Source organism: Larimichthys crocea, chromosome VIII (genome assembly GCF_000972845.2).
Source record: "Larimichthys crocea isolate SSNF chromosome VIII, L_crocea_2.0, whole genome shotgun sequence".
Classification (NCBI taxonomy): Eukaryota; Metazoa; Chordata; class Actinopteri; family Sciaenidae; genus Larimichthys; species Larimichthys crocea.
In genome coordinates, this window is record NC_040018.1 from 21,479,290 (window position 1) to 21,491,184 (window position 11,895).

Sequence of the window (11,895 nt, forward strand, 5' to 3'; positions counted from 1 at the left end):
TGGTGGCAAAGATACTGAGGTAAGAATGTTCAAGGATGGGAGCTTCTCACCTATGTCCTGGACTGGGCCCATGACACTTCTTAGCCCATGGTCAAAGGTTCCAACTGGGGTAGGAATAGGTGAATCTATTTGCTTAATATGTTGGCTCACAGCTTTTGACCTTTCTTCCTTCCATATTTGTCTTCATTTGGTAATAGAAGTTAAAATTCATACTTTTCTGACTTGTGAGTACAGCTGTTCCCCAATAGATGGCAGCGTTATACCGCAAAGGTGATCTTTTCAGCCCCCAGATAAAAATGTAAGTAATCTTCCTGTAGGTGTCAGACTTTCAATACTTTATATATACTGAAATGACATAGTCTAGGTTCAGAAACATCAGTGATGTAAACAAACATTTTATGCTAAGATTCAATCTTTTTGTGGTGTTAGTCTATGTATTTATTCATTTTTAAAAGATAATGATTGAGTTATGTCTGTTTAGATTAGGGTAGCTTAAACAATTAAATGAATAAATAAACCTTTTTTTTTAAGTGACGTGGTAATCAGTTATAATATTGTCAACAGTTGTGGAAAGATGTGAAGTAAACCTTTTAGTTAATTTCTCTGGTTTTATTGCGACATATTTTCCCACAGTCACCCTGTCTACTTTCTAAGAATTTCATGAGACTATTGTCTGAAGGAGGGGATTTCTCTGAGATTGAAAGAATAGTACTTAGCTGCATGGCTAAATCTAATTGCTTGTGAAAGCTAAGCACCCCTTGTCTTTCTACCAGTGACATTGATTAGGATTTTCTAATACTGTGCTTTAGGGGACTTAAGTCTATCCAATTACCTGTGGCTGCCATCATTAGCTTGACGTGGCCCCAGGGGCCCTTTCACTTTGTCTCTAGAAACTGAAGATCTGCCTCTGTGGACAATTAATGCCATGCAGCCTGGTTACTCCGGTGACTGAAAAGTTGCCCATGGTATTATATTGTCTCAAAAGGAGCTTTACCAGTGTATGACTGAGAGCTAGATTAAACTTTTAGGGGGTTTCAGTCTATTTGGGTTTCTTGGAGGTTTTTAACTATGGGTCTAGTTCCTGACACACAAGATGGTCAGTCTCTGTATTAGATAAATAGATATTTCGTTTGCTATTTAGTTTGCTAACTTAATTGATGAGGTCAATAGCAAGAATATTTTTCAACAATGTACAGTTATAGTTTTTACCTCCTCAATACTCAGATAGTTGATTGCATTCATTTGATATGGAGGAGTAAAAAGTGGTTCATATACTGTATGATATACAGTATACGTAATTTTGATTGCGACATTTTCTTATTTTAAATGACAGAGACAATTGCTAATCTAGACTATTTCAGCCACCAGCCATATTTAGGTAACAATAATAGACCAGCCGCTGGTCTATGGGTGGCATTATCATCCAGAAGGCAGGCGACAATTATCCAACAGGCTTCGACAGGTTTCTCCTGTTATTAATACCGCTGTCATTCTAATAAAAGTTTTTGGTCATACTGTATTTGACTCGTTTTGTCAAGAACATCTCCTACTCAATTTTTAGAGCTTCAAGAGTGAAACAGCGCCCCTCTGGATTTCTATTCGCGGTAAATGTCAGTCACCTTGTGTGGTAAAAGGTGGTATTGCACGACTACCAGAAACGGTGCCAAAGAGACCCCAGGTGAAGCTGATTTCCCTTAATTAGTAGCTTTATGCTGCTGTGACATTGTTCAGGATACAGTCACAGGTATTTGGGAAATAGAGAGCGAAGCCAGTCCATTGTGGTTTAGTTAGCAATAAGCAAAATGGCCAATTAGCCATTTTTTCAGTATTGCTAATAATATGAGTAACAGTGCTAAAACGTGTATGAAATGACTGACTGATGGACCCTGAAACTGGACCTGTGCCCCAGTGAAAACAAGAGGATATAGTTGGAAAACCTTTGGACAGGAGAGAGTTGGCGGAAATATCAATAGACTCTGTAGTGGGAGAAATTAAGTCCAGTGGAATGTTAGCCGATATGATGTGGTTATTGAATAATAGGACAGTGGCCTTCTTATTTCTGCTCACTGTTTGTTTTACTTGAAATAGCCTGACCTGCAAACAAAAGTGTACAATGGACTGGTTGCACAGCAGACATGTTGACTTGTCAAGGCCAGAAAAACACAGGTGGACTTACAGTAACAATAACTTTAACAATGGCACAGTTCCATAAAGGGTCCCAGTAGGTTACATACAATAGGTGGAATGCAGCAGTCATTAATACGCCTGTGAGTTTCCTGACATGTCAAAATGTCTGCCGTGCAACCAGTCCAAAGTCCTTTATATATTATGGCAAGAAACAAACACAGCTGTAAATAATGAAATTGATATTGGCTAAATTCTATTTAACTGCTATGGTTTCAGAGTCCTGGTATTATGTGCATGTTGGCTCACTGTCACACCTCATGTTGCTTACCGACATAGTTGAGTAGAATGCAGGCATTGAATCAAAATGTCTGCTGTGAAAAAGGCCTTTTGTTCATGTTCATGTTTACCTGAATATAGCTGTGTGTTTCAGGGCTGTGTTTTGTTCACAGACCCTCAGCACCATGGACAGGGCCTCGAAACGCTTTGAACAAATTTGTTGAGTCCCCCAGTTTCACATACATTAGTAGTCATTTTGTGTATTGTACATGATTGTTTGTACCTGGTGCTGAGGTCTAATAGTTGTTTGTTTGATTGTTTCATCCTAGTTTTGGTTGTCAGCTGTGACACAGTAGCATTCATACATTAGTAACATACATTAATTTGATTAACTTTCATCAATTTAGTTGATGTAGCCCCAAAAAAAGGAGTGAGTGGACTCTCATATTCCATCAAGTATAGTACTTTATATCTGTTTTGGTTGAAACATTTATTTTGTGTGTGACATGGAAAGAATGTGGTCAAACTGCTTTTCCCAGTCTGCCCTGTGTTTATTTTTAAAGGATGTCAATTAAAGATACAGTGTCAATATAAACAATATACAAAGTCTGATAAAACTACTTTCTAACATCCCAAGCTTTATGAATGAATAACACCGTCTGAGAATACTTTCAGAAAGCTCGGAGCAAGGAATGGACAAACTTTTACTTTAGTAAAGAGGTGTGGTTGATCCTGTTGCTAGGAATGATGCACGCTTTTAAAAGGTTGATCAAAAAAATACAAATGCACTCTTAGTGATAATGGGCATATAGGAGTCTTTAATTCGAGAGTCATGCTTTAAAATTAGTCTATAAATGTAGCTTGTTGGTGCAGTAGCTTATTCACATTCTTGTGAATCTTGCTTGCGTTTATTTACAATACTGGTAATTTTAGAATTTAATCTTTTTGATAGTAACTGGGGAATCGACTTCAACCAATTTCTGTGATTGCTGGCCAATCTGTAGATGAAAGCACGGTGTGATCACTCTGCTACTGTAAGTGTGGCATTATCTGTTGCCATTGTAAGTTCTTTAGCAGAGATAGTCAGAGAGTGATGACGGTTTGACACGTATTTATTAGAGTAGATACAGTACACACAATATTCTGAACCATTTGCAGGCTTATCCGTGTCCTCACGACCACTGCCGGCTGTCACGCTCTTGCTGCCGACCCCTCATGTGTCTGTGTCTGTTTCATCCTCCCCAGGTCCAGCATGCTGTTGTGTTAAAAAGGGGACAGTGATTAGACAACTGGATGCAGGTGTGTTAATCACCACCCCAGCTGCTCTCCTGAGCCCTCTCCACCCGTCCCCCTGCAGCTGATGCACCACGCCCCCTCCGCAGTAAGGTTGCGACAGACCTAAGTTATCATTGCTCAGCGTGTTTACTTTAATTTCTGGTGGTTTTGCATTTGGAAGGAGATGTGAGCGAATCTCTAATGAAATTGAGTGCAAACATAATACCCACAAGATCTTGTGTTTCTTTGTCCGATCACTATTTGCTCCCCTGTTTACGAACTCAAGCATCTTTAAAGTTCTCCTCCCTACTGCTTTTCAGTTTAGGAGCTATCCTAATGGCTAAGAATTATAAGTAAGGAGGTCTGTCGACTGGGAACATCAGACCAGCTGTAAAGGATTAAAACTCATTTGGCAAAGATTAGACTGCAATGTTTTTTCTGCTTTGTCATGCTTATTCAATCTGGCAAACTAACCAAAGCAACAAACACCAATCATGGTTTGGGATCTTCACCACAACGTTTTCAAACATCTATACGTGACTTGTAAGAAAAAGTATGGTTATGATACTTTAGTTCAGGGAGATGGTTAAGGTCATGGAAAGACTGCAGTGTTGAGTATCTGGATTTCAAATCGGTGATACTGTATCATTAGTGTTAGTTATAGGTCATATCAGTTGGATTGACATTTTCAGTAAGATACAGTACCAGAGGGTATTGAATGTTATACACATTCTAAAGCCCCCTAAGGCAAATTGTGATCTGTAATATTTTTTTATATCTTGCTTTGCTTTGCTATATTTTACCCTATTATAAACCATTTCTAATTCCCTCTGTATGCCATTCAATTCCTTTATAACATCTATGGAACTCAGCTCCCAGATGCCCTGCTGAGGCTATAAATTTGTCTGATAAGAAAACAGCTCAGATAACATAGCCTTATGTCTCCTCTCACACACACTTAATGCACATGCTGTGTCTTATCACATAGATATGGTGACAAAGCAGAATAACTTACAGTGATGTGGAATACACACAGCTTATTTAATCACATCTACAAGGAACAGCTGATGTTAAATAATATCTGCTCTGAAACTACAGTCACAGTTTTGCTTATTACCTAAGCCGACATGGGAGTTTATTCCATTATTCCACAAGGACACACACACACACACACACACACACACACCATCCTCTCAGGAAATCTACTGCTGATGGACATGATAACATCAGAACCATACTCCTTCTGTGACAGATTGCAGACTAGGAACCAGCTCAAACTGGATTACAAATGAGAGAGTAAAATAGATACAGAGAGGAGGAGGAAGGTAAAAACAGAAAATGAGTGTCGAAGAGCATGGAAGAATAGTGAACCAAGGACCAGACATCCAAAGAGGTGGAGACATTAACCCAGGGTTAGGTGGAAAACAAACATTGTCTCCTCACACACCACAGGGTCCATTTGTGTTTTCCTTATCCTGCTCTGCTTTGTCTTTGTAGATAGCCCTTGCATGTCATCTAAACTCTTTTCAGCATTGCGTAATGATAAACAAACATTGGCCAGTGATGTGTAGTTGTAAACATAGAGATTCGTCAGTAGTGGGTAGGTTTCACATTTTGTCTTTGAAATTATAGCAGAGACCTCTTTGTTTGCCTGCAAATGAGAAGCAATGTTGATTATCTGTCTGAATTCATTGAAGATTTTGGAGCAGACCATTATAGACGTGGGTATTCATTGTTTAGGAGAACAGGTAGTTTATATAGTCGTAAGTTGGTGTCTTCATGTTCATTTTAATAAATGAATTGTATTTAGGACCATGGTAGATTCAGTTGTTTATGTCTAATCAGTGTTAGAAGGCAGGCATCATTTTGTGGAAGCTATATGTTAAGAGTTTAATACCATTCATGGGCAGAAAGCCATGGGAATAGCTTTTAAAGCCTGACTACCTGTGGTACATCTGAATAAGACTTGTCTTTATTGTCTTTAATTTATAATTTTCTATCTGTTTGAAAAACACTGCAAGTTATTATTGACCACGGAAAAAACAAATCAGTGTACTGTAAAAGAAAACTCTAATCTCCAACTAGATGAAATTCCTCGCCTTAGGGCTTAGTTGCTAAAATAGCACTGCACTTTTAAAACACTTCCCATGAAGATGGATGGAAAATGCAGCACAAATTTAAGCAGGAGGCATTCAGTGGCTTGGAATTGATGCAACAAGTTACATCCATCATCTGCTTTCACTGACTTCCCTCTCTTACTACCACACCCCCCTTTCTATATAGGAACAAACTGTAATGCTTTGTTTTGGTTCATAACACTGCATTAGACATTAGAAGTATCCTAGCCTACCATTACCTAAGAGGTCTTCCTCTTTTTATTTTGATAATTATTTATTTTGAGTATTTTTTTTTTTAAAGAAAATAATGTCTTAATCGTTTCTTCTTCTCAGATGGGAATATTTCGTTGTTGTTGTTTTTTTTTTTAGTTCTCTATGATCGTAAACTGAATATCTTTGGGTGGTGGACAAAATGAGATGTCACCTTGGGCTTTGGGAAACAGTGATCAACATTTTTCTGGAATGTTATGAACAACTGATCAAACTGATCAGATCAAATGATGATGAAAATAATCCTTAGCTGCCCTACTAAAAACTACAGAGAATAGTGTTAAATCTTCAGAACTTGCCCGGAAGGTGCCCTGTAAATAAACAAAAGCTATGTTTACACATAGTGTATGCTTGACGTCTAACAAATGTGATGACCACATTTCCTTCCTCATAAAGCACACGCAAAGCTCATTACTCTCAGTCAGTTTTTAATCTTACATCGTTTACTTGCAAGCAGTCTTCTTTTTTCTGTCACACGAAGATCAGTGGAATAGAGTGAAACCATGGGCTGCAATGTATATGGCATCACCTGCATGTGAATGTGCAAGTGTGTGAGATAAATAAAATGCAAACAAACTAAAACCAACAATTATTTTAGCTTGCTGTCCACAAGTCCCAAATGGACAAATTTAATAAACTACACTGGTGCTCTCTGGATGCTGAATGGCTTTATTGATGGGAAAATATCACATGTTGGGTTAGTGTTAAAATGTGCTGTTAATATAGTTCTGTTGCTTGAGGCTGCATTGTGACACGTACACATGAGCAGAGTATGAACAGCAGCTTAAGTTCATCATGTCTTGGTCACCCCATCACATTTTTGCAGCACTTGTGGTCCAGTACACAATCACTGTAGTAACACATGTGAAATGGAAGAAAATAGACTTAAAGCACAGTGTAGTTGGCCACACTGTTCGCCTGAATTTGTCCTATACCACAGTCAGGAAAACTGAGGTTGTTTGCCAGTGTTTGCTGTATACACAGACACAGATACAGCAAGCACCCTGGATGGGGTCTGCCAAAACTTTCAATAAATTTGGAGTTCCCCAAATTTGCATGTGTAAGGGAAGAAGTTGCCTGCTAATCTATGTATGAATTGTGACACTTATTTATGCTGTTGTAGAAGGTCTGATGGTTTCCTTGCTTTTCCTTTCATCCCAAGAAACTGCTGGAGTGCTCAGTTCATCTGTGGTTAATAATTATTATTATTTGGCACCTACACATGCACACTCAAACATACTTAAATGAAATCATTCACAAACATAAACTGACCTACACACACAGGAAGTAAGGTAGCTGCACCGTGAGCGCTTAATGAGACCTCATCTACAATAGTAGATAATTACAATAGGATAATTCCTACCTTATGTTAATAAATAATTTTATTTTCACATCAGTACTTAAAAGATTGGAAAAAAGGTCACTGCATTTTATTTTAAAAATGCTTCCTCTCTGCACTTTGCTTTCCAAGTTCAGTTGGCTCTGGTTCTGATTTGATTCATTTTCATTTCTATGTCAAAGCAAGACAGAATGGTTCCTGTTGTTGTTGCCGATGTTTTCGAGATAAGCATGGATGTGAACTGAAACTTATGGTCAGCATAACTCAATCTCACTGATCTGTTCTTGTTTTTATTTAATTTTTTAATGATTGAATAAACACAAATGTCCTCAGTGTCAATAGTAAACATTTTGTTCAGACTAAGATATACATCATGCTTACAAGTGCAGACCGCCCATAGGACCACAGGTCTTATCCTCACTGCTCTGTGAACATTTGGAATCACATGGAAGTCTGTTTAGCAATGACATGATGGATTATAGTACCTGCACCATGACAGAAAACATAGGAACAAGCAAGAACAAATGGTATTAACACATTCAAATTATCAAATTGAAGTTAGATTATATTAAATCACTGTGGATATCACCACTGGAAATGTCATGACATACATTGTTATATAAACATAAAAACATAATCTAGAGTGTGATAATGAATGAACAGACGTTATACTGTCTATGTGTGCAGACTGTTATTTCAACATGTACCTTAGTTTAGGTGAATTCCAGCTTATGTTCTAAGCACTTTCTAAGAGCAACACTGTATCTATTTTTAAACTTGAACCTCATAGGAACACTCCCAGAAAGATTTCTATCAGATTTTTGTGGTGCACAGTGGAAGTATGTTTGTGTATGTGTGTGTACACGGCATGTAGTTTTTTTTTTGTTTGTTTATATGCACATATGCATGTTAGAATGTGTATTCTGCACCACACACACTACAGGCTTTTCAAGCTTTCATTTGGTAGCTTTAAGAGCGCTATGGAAGGTGCTAAACTTAAAATCTCTTGAACTGAAACAATGAAAGTAACTAAATTTATGTTATTCAACCTTGACTCAAATGAGATTTTAATATGTTTGTGTGGCTAGAAAAACAATACTACAAAATTGCAAAAAGATCTGAATCCCAAATACAACATTTTGAATCTTTTGATGTATCAAATAGAAGATGGGGCATAGACTTGCTCTAGGAGGCCCTGACAGCAATGGTTGGCAACAAATTCTTTGCCCTTTCAACTTTTTTTTTTACATGAACAATAGGGAAAGTATACAGTGAAATATACGCCCCAAAACAAATGTTTAACATTTGTTGCATTAGTGATATTCAAATGTTCAATTGTTATTCATGAAAAATGGAACTAGACAATACTGCAGGTGTGTTCACTTGAGTTTTTGAGAGATCTGTGACGGACATGAAAACAGCTGCACTACTGGTATTTTGTATACCAAGGAAAGTGGATACGTTAACTGGTAACATTTTAGTATCAGATTAAACAAACTAAAAGAATTTTGCTTATTTTCGTACTGGAATGAAGCTTTTAAACATTGCTGAACATTGTATTGCTCGAAATATAAGGTGACCAAAAAATGGCAACCATGTTTTTCAGTTTTGGTGACTAAAAGCTGATGCTTGGTTACCAGCTTGGCAACCACTTTTAAAAGTTAGTGTTGATCCGTGGGTAGACATATTTTCGGTTCCCTACACATATAAACACATGTCCATGTCCAGGTTGTATAAATGCTTATCATGAGACCAAAGAAACTGTGGCCATGTGTAACCATATCTTATATGGGAATCAGAATTTAGAGTTTCTTAGATTCATGTCTGCTTTTGCTTGGAAAACAGGAAAGGGGCTCCACATTATAACTTTTGCTAACATGGATATATAAGGATGGAACTACAAATGTGGGGAAAAGGATCAGAGTCTTTACAGGTCTCTGATTCTTATATATATACTTGTAGGGGTGGCCCAAGAAACAAACAGGAAATGCATCATCCACAGAGTGTGCCCATGGGAGGAGAGGAGTTTCCTGCCCCTGAGGAATGCTGGCTATCATATTACGCTTAGCGCTGCCTTGTTGTTGCACAGTGTCTAAGTTAGCCAAGCAGTTACACTAGAGCAGAATGTGACTTCATGATATAAATGCTGCATATATAACGAAACAGCAGCAGGATCAAATTACTATAAAATTACCTTTGGCATTCAGAAAAGGAAAACACCTAATAGGGCATTTCATCTATCAACATCTATGAGCAGTCACATGCTAAAGTACCAGCAAATATTTTTGTTAAACCTCTAGCATTGAAAGATTGTTGTTGTCACAGTTGGACATCATACCTAGTGGAAAAGCTCATCACTCATTGGGATTCCTTCACAATTCCAAGAAAAACAAAGGAAAGTTTTCCGTACCAAAGAGATGCATTAATGTCTGACATTCTCTGTTTAACCCTCCAAAATTTGGATTTAAAGCCCACTGTAACCCCTACCCTGCCACTATCAGTCCACAACAAACCAGCAATGATGAATACATCTGTGTGTATAGATCACTGTGTGAACAAAGAACACATTACAGTACTGATACAGTAGACCGATCTCATGGGGCACAATCAGAGCTGCCACCAAATCTGACTGGAATCTGAAATGCTGCTGCATCTAGCTACTTATAACCATTGCATTTCATTAGACCTTTGTAATGACAAAATGTTTGTTTTTTTCACTGTAGCTACGGGAAGCAAAACGTAAGTTATAATATTCTTCCCACAGAGGCTCTTACAACTAAACCTTCCATAACAGTACCTTCACTGCTTTTCCTGTGTCAGGATTCTTTGCATGAAGTGTTCCTGCCAAGTGCAAAAGGTTTTACTGCTCAGTCACATGGATTATTCCCTGTCAATTGGATTATGAGTATAGAACAAGTCCTCAGTCTAAAGGGGCGCATTAGAGAATGGCTCTCCTTTGCCCCAATCACATTAGTACTGCACAGAGCTGCCAATTAAGAAGCAGTCTGTGGTGGTCCAGCTTGACTTTTATTAGCTAAACAAATCTGATGAAAGTTTGTGGTTTTGACCTTTTTGCTGCATTAAGGTTGAACTGGAGGCATTGAGACGCAGTACAGAGATGAAATGATATGGAAAAGGCTGACTATTCACATCCCACTTCAAAACAACAACAACAGATCAAAGGTGGGATTATTTGCTATGGAACTGTTCATCATCAAATTAGATGTTTATAAAGGGGAAAATGCTACCTTCAGCCCAGTAAATGTTATTTCCAGTTTGCAAATGTCTCAATATAAACTGTCTTGATCACATATCCACTGCTAAGATGCTGCAGCAAAACTAATGTAACCATTATGTTACTCTGGGATTCAGTATCTTATGGAACAAGAAGTCTATTTAATAATAACACCAATAGCTATTAATTATACAATTGTGTTGCAGAATTTAAGGTTTTTCTACATCTGGTTAATTCAGGATTATTCACAATATTGATACTTTTGCTATGGAGCTTGAATTGAAACCAGAAACTGATGAACTTTGGGTCCATGAATGTCATTAGTGTTTTAAAAGAGTTTAAAAAAAAGAAACATGCAGCAAAGGGCCACAGGTCGTGGTCGAGCCCTGTGCTGCTGTGGCAAGGACTGAGCCTTTGTACATGGGGCGCACACACTGAGCTAACCGGTGCCCCATTTTTAATTTTTTTGGCCTTTACAAGCTTTATTCTCTATAGACACAGCTGAAGAGTGACAGGAATGTAGGGAGAGAGAGAGATGGGGAATGATATGCAGGAAAGAGCCACAGGTCGGATTCGAACCCTGGGCCGCCACGGCAAGGACTAAGCCTTCGTACATGGGGCAGTTGCCCTACCAACTGAGCTAAATGACACCACACCAGTGCCCCATTTTAAGACATTTTAAAATAACAATAATAATAAATAACTCATTAGTTTGAGTAGATTCACATTACAAATGTCTGTGATTTCATTTGTCCAGCTACCTACCACTCAGTGTTTGCTCTCTTTCACCTTATCCTCCAGGTCCTCTTAGTAGATTTTAATATGTTCACTAGTTAGATGGCATATTTATGTCTTTATTAGAGGACAGAATGAATAAATAAATACATAAATAAATAACCACCACCAGTACCTTTTTGCTGTGCAGCAACAGTGCCACTGAACCACCTCCTACCACTGCACCACCATGCCAGCACTCAGCCCTCCCTCATTTTACAGGTGATGGAGCACTCGTTGAGTGGTAAAGTGTTTAGAGTGGGTGGTAAAAAAATGTTTATAGTCCCTTTTACACAGGCATTCCACTGGCTTAACATAGTAACATCTGACTTTTTCCTTAAGTTGCATGCTGGAAAAGATCCAGATTGTTTTATTCACCATCTAGTCTTCCTGTCTCAGCTCTATACAGAGGTCAAAACCAGGTCATGTAAACCAATAAGTTCCTATGAACTTGACTTCAGATAGTTTAAAAGCTTCCTGAT